The sequence below is a fragment of the Camelus ferus genome, chromosome 7 (assembly GCF_009834535.1).
Source record: "Camelus ferus isolate YT-003-E chromosome 7, BCGSAC_Cfer_1.0, whole genome shotgun sequence".
In the NCBI taxonomy this organism is placed as follows: Eukaryota; Metazoa; Chordata; class Mammalia; order Artiodactyla; family Camelidae; genus Camelus; species Camelus ferus.
Window position 1 is genome coordinate 35,491,654 of NC_045702.1, and position 12,064 is coordinate 35,503,717.

General features: G+C 37.0%; 1 long non-coding RNA gene across 1 annotated transcript in view; it reads right to left on the minus strand.

Moving 5' to 3' along the window:
• Window positions 1-12,064, minus strand: part of LOC116664884 — a 668,708-nt gene that overhangs the window by 415,772 nt on the left and 240,872 nt on the right. Inside the window, exon 5 of the long non-coding RNA XR_004321387.1 lies at window positions 4,624-4,718. This is a non-coding gene — a long non-coding RNA (uncharacterized LOC116664884). The remainder of the gene's footprint in view (window positions 1-4,623; window positions 4,719-12,064) is intronic.

Below are 12,064 nucleotides of genomic sequence, written 5' to 3' on the forward strand. Positions count from 1 at the left end.
TCAGTAATATTTTTAATATAATTTGTATATTTTTTGTAATTTCTTCAGATAGAGAAATATGTTTGCTTTTTTATGTTTTAATGCTATAATTTCCAATAACTTCTACTACTGCTGTGGCTCAATTTTAATAATTTTATTAATAATAATACCATTAATATTGAGTAACTCAACTATTATTTTTTTTCAACTATTGTTATTTTTTAAATCACCTTTATGGATTCAATTTGAATTCCATGAGTTACATTGAACTAATCTGCATACTATCACCTATGAATATTTTATTTACATCCAAGTCTACTTTGCATCTATATATGCACATATGTAATTTTCAAATAATATATATTTTCAAAAATAATTTACAAATATATGTAATTCATACAATTGATAAGTTTACTAATCTTTTACTATACTGTAAATATTTTTATGACAATACAGAATGTATAAATCATCCTAATGACTGCAAAACAGTCTATTGTACAAATTGCCATAATGAATTAGATAATGTACTTGACTAATTTAACTAATCTGTTGTTAAATATATAAGTTCATTCAACAACAAGTATTTATTCAGTTCTTATTATTCATTTCTTACTATGCACTGTTCTTGGAATTCAAAATACAGCAAAAAAGAACAAACACAAAATTTTTGCCCTCTTGAAGCTTACATCCTAGTTTTGTTTCTATTCCAAAAATACTTCATACTTAATTGCAAAAAGCCTTTGAGCTACAGAGAAATTCAATGATTACTTCTGTGTGTAGAGTAAACAGAGATTGCATTGTGGTTTGGGATTACCAAGAGGTTCCTGAGAGGCAGGGTGTTTCTGCTGCCCTATAATCTAATCCTTCAGTATCTATTCCCAAACCCCCTCCAAATAAAGAGAATCAAAGAAGGAGGTGGAGGAGGATGCTCTGCAAACTTCAGAATAACTCTCCTCCCGTGCCTCCCTCCATCCAGTAAGATTGTTTCCCTTGGCTCTTCCTAGGTAGGAAATCTGGAACAATGACTGAAAAAGGGATGACCTGAAGAACTTGTCCCTGTTTCAGGATTTGCTCCTTCCCTCTAACTGGCTGCAGAACAACTTTATTTTAAATGAGTTCACACATACTGGGTTGCGGTCAACAAAACCTGGCTTACAGTTGAGTCTCCTGCACTTTTCATAGCCTCCCTCCAGCTCTCTGTACTTGTATATACACATATATAATTTCTAGTTCCTCAGATGATAGATGCTGCTGCACAGACATGTTCTAAGACCTGAAAATGACACAGTCCAAACTCCTCTCCTTCAGATAAGAAACAGAGACCCAAAGAGGTTAAAATTGATCATTAAAAGGATGAACATGCCAGACAAGCCGTAGATACTTTTTCTACTGACCGTATTTTTGTAACACATGGGCCCCGTTCTTGACTGTGAAACTCCTTTTAACATGTCTAGCCTTGTTACACCACTCTTCTGAGTATAAAAACAGCAAAGGTAATGGTACCAGAAACTCAACTGAGTGCCAGTGGGGGTGACCATGGTAAATACAGCATGCTGGGAAAAGACTTCCTTCCCTCCAGCTCAGCGGCAGCCTCCACACATGCAAACACAGGCCCCAAGAAGCAATGGCACTATCAGTGGACAGGAGGCAGGGATGTCAGGAGACCCTAGGGAACCACCTGACACAAAGGTGGCACTGTGTGGTGGTGGTTTGAGTCCTCTGGCTCTCCTTCCGCAAGGTCCTGGGAACCAGATGTGGTACTTTAGATGAGGTCTAAGGAACAGAGAAACTGCGCCCTGGGCTGTGAATGCTGCATCTTTCCAGGATGGTATTACAGGATGTGGAGAGAGTCCCCAGCTCGACAGGGAGGTGATCCATTACAAAGCAATTGGCCTAAGATTATACCTGGGCACTCTCCAGATTCAAGGGGGCACACCTGGGCTCTGGATACCAGTGAAAGTGAGGACAGATTGGGGCTGAACTATAGGTGAGCCCCCTCAGGATTTGAAATACTCTATGAGGGGTGTCCCTGGGGCAGAGAGGGACCTGCTTTGAGTGATAAGGTGGGAGGGCAGTCATATTAATATTTATTTTAAAAAGATTGTGACCTTCTTTGGCATTCCAAGCTGATGAAATAGTTCATTTATGTTACATGAAATAGCTCTTGTTGAAGAATATGTATTTTCTCTTGGGCTCTCAGTAAAGCATTCCACAGTGCTACAGAGAATTAAACACACAGGCATGCATATACAGAGTATATAAATATATTATATATATACATATATATAATATATTTATAATTATAATCAGATTTATAAACAGTGTCTTCAGGGACTTAAACTTAAGTTAGGAACACAGAATTTTTATAAGTATTTACATGCAGAATTTGACTACACTACTCTGAAATTTATTTTAAGTCAGTGAAAGGAGTAAAATGGTCAGATTTATGCCACGCAATTAATAGAATTTCTAATTTAAGCTTCAGAAGCCATGGAGCAATTACACTAATTTCACTTCTTGCAAAAGTTCTTCTAAATTGTAAATCCAACAGCCACTCCTAAAGGAGTTTTATTTTAGATTTTAAACTACTCAAGACAGGTCATTACCAAAAATAAAGCAACGTGCAGAAAAAATTTTTTCTTCCAAAAATATTTTTAAAACATTTAAATCATCCAGATTTTAATTCATAATTTTAAATATATATTTAAAATTAGCAAAAATACCTTAATACTTTCGAAATATTTCTAAGAAAACATATAATTTTCCTCTTAATGTCAGGGATTTTTCTGTTCTTGCACTATTATTCAAATCAAAGGATTAAATCCTATTTAAAATATGACCCTGATCAAGAAAAACAAGGAAAGACTGAGGAAATGTTTACACATCAGGAGAGATTAAGTAGATTTGACAACTGAATGTAATGTGGGATTCTCAGCTGGATTCTGTGACCAAAAAAAACCAAACATGAATGGGGAAATTGTACTAACTACGATATATAAAATGGATAAACAACATTTCTACTATATAGCACAGGGAACTATATTCAATATCCTGTAGTAGCCTACAGTGAAAAAGAATATGAAAAGGAATATATGTATGTGTATGTATGACTGAAACATCATGCTGTACACCAGAAACTGACACAACATTGTAAACTGATTATACTTCAACTGAAAAAATGGAAAAAAAAAGAGGGGAGGGTATAGCTCAGCGGTAGAGTGCACACCTAGCATGCACAAGGTCCTAGGTTCAATTCCTGGTACCTCTGTTTAAAAAAATAAACAGTAAAGAAATCTAATATTACCTCCCCCCATTAAAAAATTTTTTTAGAAAAATGGGGAAAAAAGCAAATACCTTCTATAGTTAATAACATTTGTCATATTAATTTCCTAGTTTTGCTCATTATACTATGTTTATGTAATTGTTAACATTAGGGGAAGCTGGGTGAAGGTTATACAGGAATTCTCCATATTATTTTTGCATCTTTTCTGTAAGTCCCAAATTATTCCAAATTAAAAGTATAAAACAGATCCCTGGGCAGAAATGCCCTTTGTTTCCTTATGCAATTGGGTAGATTTTAGCTATCAACGAAATATCTCTCTGCAGCATGCCTAAGAGAAGATCTTGTGATAATGAGAAAAATAATTCCTCACCACCTTCAGAACACTTATTTGATGGCATCTTTTGCATAGGTAAAAATATATATTTTTATCTTGATTAAAAAAAATTTAAAAATTCAGTAATTAATGACTTTCAAAAATTGTGCTAATAATGATGGTGATTGAAACTACTTCCTTGCAGGCTGTATCTTCTGCATTATTATGTTAAGCCATAATTACCATGCTTTTTCTACAGTCATTTTCGATTCTAAAATTTTAAGTAAAAAGTGCTTTTACAGAATGCATTCCACAGTGTCTTTTGGGACCTTGTCATAACACCATAAACTACAGCAGATTCAGGAAATGTAGGCTAACGGGGCCCTACGTAAGAGGGTTTGCTAAAGAAATGACTAGTGGATTTCAGTATAAAACAGTTTCATTTTAAGTTTACCCCAAGAGCATTAGCCCTGAGGGCTGTGTTATTGGAAAGTTTAAGTTCAATGTACTTTCACTGTGAACTGAGTGCAAGGGCCATAATTAATGCTTGCTTCAGATTCCTAAATTTTAGCTTCTCCAAATTATCCTCAGCCAGCCAACACATTTACCCTCAAAGGATGAGATATAATATCTAAGAAACAGGATTGCCTTTACTTTAGAAAGAAAGCAACTTTGTTATTTTAAGGTCACAATATATCACTCCTTACCCAAGCCAACTCTCCTTCTGGCCTTCCTCATGACATAGTTCTATGTTTCAGACTCTCATTTGGCTTAAATTTTCTGATAGCCGCAGGCTCAAAGGAAAAGCAAACTTAGTACCTAGAAATGCACCCATGTGTATAGTCATCCACTAGCAGACAAACTAATAAGACTTAGTTCAGCAAATTGGCTAGTTCTCAATTCAAGAGAGAAAGAGGACTACAGTGTGAAAGGGAAATCTTGAAAGTCCAAAAGTGTAAGCGCCCATCCACAGGTGAGGGTAGGAGTAAGAGACTCAGGACCTGGCGAAGAGGGAGAGGAGGCAGCAGAGGCACTAGTGCAAACTTACCAGTTTACAACTGGCTGGAAGAAAGCCTTCTAAGACTCCATCTCAAAGGTGACAATGGTGCCTCCCTGAAGCAGTCAGGATGCCAGCAAGTTGCGCTGTGAAGAGAGGAGAAAACAGATTCACAGCTATGACTTGTCTTGTTCCAGATCTCAGCCAATGCAAATCACAAGATGCTACCTAAGATATTAACACAATGTACTGGGAGCTCTGAGGGCCAATAAAAATGAATGCCAAGGAACACTGTCGTAAAGTCAACCAATGCAGAATAATGGTTAATATGGAAGGGAAAAAATAGCTTCAAAGTTATTTTGAAACCACAAATATCCCATGAAAGGTTACAATACATGTATTTATTGCCAAAGTAATTTTCTCCCCACTAGAATAATAGGATCAGACAAAAATAAAATGCTAGGAAAAAAAAACCACAAAGAAATTACACAGTTGAACTTTCATACACTTTATTTTAAGGCTTTGGGTAGTAGAGGTAAACTAAATGCCTCTAGTCTTTTGAGAGAATCTCTCCCCACACTTTGTCAGCCTCTCCAGGAAATTTCTTGTCAGTCTTTGTGCCACTGTTTGTACCTCCAGCTGGCTTTCCAATTTCTTGAAACTGCTTGGAAGAAACCATTACATCTTCTCAGATTGAAAATTTTAATTGGTATAAACAAAATTATCATATGATTTCAACACCTCCCCTTTCCACAGTGCTTTTTCCAAAACTATTTAACTAATTATCCTTCTAAGGATTTGGCCCAAACACAATCACAGCTTCTTTGTTGAAACAATTTCTCACCTTAAAAAAAAAAAGTTGGCAGGAGTGGCTTGGTTTTTATTGCGTCTTGTTTGTATTAGATTTTTTCCCCCCATGGTTAATACTTTCAGAGTCAAACCCAGTCCTGTGCATCCATCAGATTGAACCCAGGGTCCCCACCACTCCAGGCAAGACTGGCTTCATGGTATGCGATCTGTGCAGTCACGTGTGTATGTGGCCCGCACTCAGAAGTGCCCTGTGCTTGGTTTAACAGTCTGCTGTCACCAGCTGAAAATTCTTAGTAATTTTTGAGTAGAAACCCTGCATTTTCCTTCTGCATCAGGTCCTGCAAATTAAATACATAGCTGGAGATAACACCTTAATTCAACAAATCCCAGCCAGAAGTCCTGCTCTATAGCCTGACTAAGTCTCCGGAATTCCTACCAGGTTTGCCTTATCCTGAGGACATTCAGCCTCCTAGAGAGTTATTTTTCAGAACACCAGTACAGTTGTGCTTCTTAGCTAGAGCCAACTGTAAACGGACCAGGTAAGCAAAGGGAGGAGGAGGAAGGATGTATAGGAAGGAAGGTGTAGAAAAACCCGTCGGAAATATTTTGTGAGTTTGTAAGTTAGACACAGCATTTAGGGGGTCTGTAAATGACGGAACTGAACACTAAACATTACTCTCTATGAACATGCACCATAATCAGTACTGAGGAAGCAAACAAACAGTCTTAACTTGATGAATCATAGCTTAAAAATGAGAAGAGACTTTAGAAATCACTTAGTTCAACCTTTTTATAGTTCCCTTTCATCAGGAATATGAAGATGACAAAGCCCACAGGCTCATATATATTTAGCAGTTCAGCAGGGATGAAAATCTAGGTATTCTGGTTCCCAATCCAGGGTGCTGTCAAGCACACTACTCAGCCTCTGAAAAATGAAATGCCCTTCAGAAAGCTGGTCCACCACAGGCACAGCTGTGATGCTGCTAAGAATGTGCCTGCAGTGTAAAGTCCCAGGAGCTTGTTGTTCGAACTCCGTGAACACCAAAGCCAGATACCACCTGGCTAGCCTTGAGAGTGGTGATCACTGTGGGTTTACAATATTATAATGCAGGGTAGACAGTTCGAAAGCACATTTTTCAATGTATTTTTTCATACAAAGTGTATATACTATGGCTCTCATCGTACATAGTCCTGCATTTTTGACTTGTTTAAATACTGCTGGTTCCAAATAGTGGTTCCGTCTTTATTTGTAAGCAAATGTGGCATGTGATGTCCCCCAAAACACATTTTTCTTTTCCAGACATTTTTCGTATTTATTATTGATTTTTTATTGGGCGGGGGGGGGGGGGACATTGGCTGTACGTGAAATTTAAGAACAAAGAAAAAGTTCAGCTCTGCTTTTGTCGTGAAGTTAGAGCTCCCTCCAGTGATCTATCTGACTGGCTGAACTTAAAAACGCCCTTCCTTTCCAACTGTTCCTCAGTGCAAACGAATAAATCTAAGCTTTAGCTTTTTTAATGTAAATTTTTTTCCCTTTTAAAAATTAAACTCAGCTAATAAATACATTAATATTGATTTCTCATAAAATCTTGTTAAATATCCATATTCATGTATCTTCTATTAGAATATTTGATGGATAGAACCAATACAGTAAGTCATGGTCAAGAAATTTTCATTCTGGCAGAGAGGCTGTTCATGTATTGTTATTATTTATAAACTTTCACAGTCATTAACAAACAAAGAAACCAGATAGGATGGATGCCCTACCGTTCACACCGAAGTTATTTATATTTCACAGGCTTTTCAGATGAACTGAAATAACTTTTTAGATTTATCACAGCCACCTTTCGCATTCTTCTCATAAACTGCCTTCAATTTACTGGCTTCTACAAGCCAAGCATAACAGGGCCCACATCAGTGATGCTGCACAACTCGATCAACTACAGGTAGTACCCAAAGGGATCATGAATAATTCACGACACTAGCCGAGGGCCAAGTGGATATTAAATCACTGAGAAAACTAGTTATAATTTTCGTGATTTATTTAGTTAGATACTTACTTGTTTATTTAATTCCCCTGAATACCAGATAAGGTCCTTCCTTGCTCAGGATCAGGGAATCGCAGTCAAGGTAATTGGTGAGATGCTCTCTTGATCTCTTGCCTGTTCCCACTCTTCCCTTCCCCCTCTTTTTGTTCCTTCCTCTTCTTATCTATTCTCTCTCTCTCTGTATATATATATTTGTTATCTCTTTCCTTCCCCCCTTCATATAGATTTTGCTGAGACTCACAGCTTTAGAGGTGGTAACTAGATTAAAGATAATCTAATAGAATCCTTTACTTTTATAAAAGAGAAATTCAAGAAGGTTGAGAAGCTTGGCTGAAATCACACCAAAGTTTCCTGCTCCTTCCTCCTTTCTTCATGGCAAGGTCTTAAGCACCCATTTGTCAGTGAACCCCTGGGTATTTCTGGCCCCTATTTCACCCTCGTCCATTGTCTCAGGCTTGGGTTAATGCTCAAGAATATATAAGCAGCAATGGACATAGAGATGATAGAAATGGTTTTCTGTATGAACGGATATTAGAAAATTTAAAAACGGGAAATTACATAAGCATACAATATTTCAAAACTATGGAATCTGGATTTCAGAAAAAAAATTTTGAAAAGTACCTTGCTTTTGCTCCTTTAAACCTTAACAAGAGAACTTTATTTGATATTGCTTCTCATGACAGTGATGTTAATAATGTTGCATTACATTTATCTAGCACATTAGACCTTACAGTGTTTCTTCAGCCAGGGTGCTGTTCCAGGTAACCAGAACATGCTCTCCTTGAAGGTCCAGAACCAGCACTACATACGTTACGATGTAAGGAAGCAATAGAGACCTCTGAGTCTCTATTCTGTGCCACCATTAGCTCTGGGTTATTGTATGACTGAGCTCAACATTCACTAAAATGTTTATGCAGCTTAAAGGAAATGTCCAATTCAGCACCTGAAATAAGAAGGTAATAAAGATGTAGATAAGTAAAGCAAAATGACTAGCTAAGAAAAATTGCTGCATCTTCTACAGCAAGCATGGGTGTTCCATCACCATTAGCCACTGCCAGGAAGTCCAGTAGGAGTAATAAATCTAACCATAATCCCAGGTGTTACCCTGAGCAGCAAGGTTTCCCTTAAAGAAGTCCACCCAACTAGCTCAAAATGTTGTATGAGAAAGTTTCAGGAACATCCAGCTATCTTGTTAACCTGAATTACTTACAATGTGCAAACAGTTTTGCTCGATGTAAGCTATTTTACTAAGGAAGTAATTGAAGATTACACTGAGAAAAAAGTTCACTCTGTAGAGCAACAAAGCAACCCCAGTTACTCACGGATCTCAAACAGTTTCCATGAGCAATAGAGTAGCTTCTAAGATAGATGTGAATCAAACCTCTTACTCCAATGCCATGGATTTTAGTAAGCATGAAAATCACTTGAAGACCCTGCTAAAATGAAAATTCCCAGACTGCCCTCCACAATCCTCTTTCTGTAGCTGTCAGGTGCACTAAAAGTATTTCAATCAGAAAATGAGGTGATGCTGAGGTCAACTGCCTGGGTACCACACTTTGAGAAGAACTACGTAAACTAAGTCAGCAAAATGTGTATTGAGAACACGAGGCGGGTGATGGTCACTGTGTTACTTCCAATTACTTCCTCCACAGGAGGAGAACTGAAGAAAAGGCTATAAAAAATTGGGCTCTATTCCTGCCTCTGAAGGGGATTCTCTTCAGCTTTCTGAGGGAACATCACTGACCTCATCTTTTAAGATCTACTTTATAGAATCACAAGGTTATAGGAAATATTTTTTAAATATCTATAAGTAAAGATATTTCTCAAAATATAAAATACTAAATTAAAGTGTGTATTTTATTAAAGAACAAAATGTCCAGGGAATTTGGCAGCATAGTCCACAATGTACAGACACATACTTCAGTTAGAATGGCACTGTCTGCTCTCCTTGACTCTTGAAACTGACTGAGGTAAACTTCTAAACTAGTAGCCCTAAGATACGAATTATTTGGAGAGGATGTACAAATGTTAAGAAATAACATCAATTACAAAATAAAACAGCTCTGCAAAACTGAACGTAGTTCATCAAGCTGAGAAGGCCATGCTGCTAAATTTACCCAAATTTTTCTAAGTGGTTTAAGTTAACTTTTGAAAATTGAGTCCTTGTATTTTTATCAAGATAAGCCAAATAATAAGGAGCAGGCACCCTGGCATGAGTAAAGACGAGGGCTTTGGACTGAGACTAAAAAATGCAAGTGTTGGCTAAATGAAAGCTTTGAGTCCTCTTAGTATCTCAATCCCATCATCCGTAAAATGGGGATTAATAATGTTTTCCTCCCCTCAAGGGTTGTTTAAAAGGGATAACTAACAAAGCAAATGGTTGTAAATTATTTTGTAGGCCTGCTGTGTTGCTGCCAAATAGGAAAAGTTCAATTTAAAAGCTGGGATTTTCAGAAGCTCCAAAGTATTACAAAGCAAGTCACATTTCATAGCTAATTTAAAACATCAGGGGTTCACACAAGTTGCTTATAATGATATTTTCCAATTCCCATGTTATTTGATGATTTATACAGCTTCAGCTTTCACGGTTGAACCCAGCCATACCTCTCTGGTCATGATTCTCTTTCATCAATATAACCAGCTCACATAACTGTCTACATCTTCAGGGGATTAAGCACTACTTTTTATCTGGACCTGAGAAGAATAAATTCAGAGATGATAAAAATTTCTGGTTGCTGGTCCAATGTGTTATTTATTTAGATTAGAAAAAGAGCTGTTATATACAGGTTTCGGAAGACTTTTTAAAGCACTGATAAAATCTCTGCGTGTCAAATGGAATGGCACTGAAATTATTTTAATACCTTAAAGCTCTTAAGAGTTGAACTAAACTTTCAGCAAAAGAGTCCAATTATACTTCGAGATTTTTGGCCTTCAAAAGACAAAAAGCCAAGCCAAGCAAAATAAAACAATGACAAAAGCCAAAACAAAACAAAACAAAACAAAAAAAGACTGATTGGACCAAATCTCTGAATCACAACATTAAGGTAAACAATATGCATGTGTTTAAAAGGAACTGGGAGAATAAGAGACTCTGGATGCGACCAGTATAAACGATATTCAGTGTTTGCCAAAAGCAATTTATCCTAAGAACTGGCTAGGATACTAAATAAAAATACAAAGTCTTAGACTTCACTCTAGCCCTCTTAAACCAGAATGTTGGGAAGAAGGCACTAGAAATCAGAATTTTTAGCAAGTATTCTTGCAACATAAGGTGTTGGGAGTGGATCAGCGGCCTCAGCATCACCTAGAAACTTGTTAGAAATGCAAAGTATCGGGCCCTCCAGACCTGTTGAATCCAACTCTGTAATTTAGCAGCATCCCCAGGTATGTGAGAGAATCACTGCCTCAGATGATTCTCATATTGTTACAAGTTTGGGAAACAAGGACTATATTGGGAGGTGTCAGATGATTTGACTTGGGGTCAAGCCCTGGTTTTGCCACTGAACAACCCCGAGCTCCTTCTCTGAGATGCCTGGGAGTAGAGTCAGAGGTTAAGTGTGAGTTCTGTATCACTGAACAAATCGTCGTTTTAACTGTGATAAGCCATTGGAGGCTAAGAGTTCCCAGAGGTTCTTATTTGAAGAAAAGGGAGAGGAAAGACTAGCTAGGTAAAGATGGTTATTAAACAGTTGTTGAGAACCTACCACAGGGTAGGCAAGTGCCAGGAAATTAAAAAAAAAAAAAAACAAACTGCCAGACTGCATAAAAAACATACACATACACACAGACACACACACACGCACGCACAAGCATACTCATGCATGCAAACCTGGTGAAATCTGAATGAGGTCAGTGGATTTTGACCAACATCTATTTCCTGGTTGTGATATTGTGCTACAGTCATGCAAGGTGTTGCAATTGGGAGAAACTAGGTGAAGTATATACAGGATCATTCTGTATTATTTCTTACAACTACATGCGAACCTACAATTATATTAAAAAGTTAAGGAAAAACAAGACTAAGCTAACTTTAATCCCAACAAAGATCCACATTTTGTGTCTGAGAAATCTAAGGTCAGAAAGGTTAAATAACTTGCTCAAACGTCCTTATTAATAAAATAGGTAGATTTAGAAAACAGTAGCTTATAGTAGATGGTACATCAAAGAAATTCACAGGCTGGACTGCATCTCTGTGTCTTCTATGTTATATTACAAAGTAGAAGTTCCTTTGCTTTTAGCCTATTCATTAAAATACAGGCACTACTGAATCCAGGTTCTATATTAACTCAGCATAAAATCAAAGGAGGCAGAAAAGAGGAAAAAAATAAATCTTTCCATCATAAGAACTATTAGACATAATATCAGAGACCAGGAAATCAGGTGTATTAAAAGAAAAAAAATTCACTGCTAAGTTTCAATCTTTTTTCTTTCTTTTACACTGTGAAGAGGAAATATTCTGTTTCTTAAGAGGCACAAGCACTATAAACCTACCCCAAATTGTAAATCATAGTAAACAGAAAATCCTTCATCTTGGAAGCACAATTTTTAAGATGTTATTTTTAAAAGTATTTCCAATAAAATCTGTCTCTTTTAGTGAAACAGAGAGAGGAGGAAAGGGGAAGGACAGGGAGTAA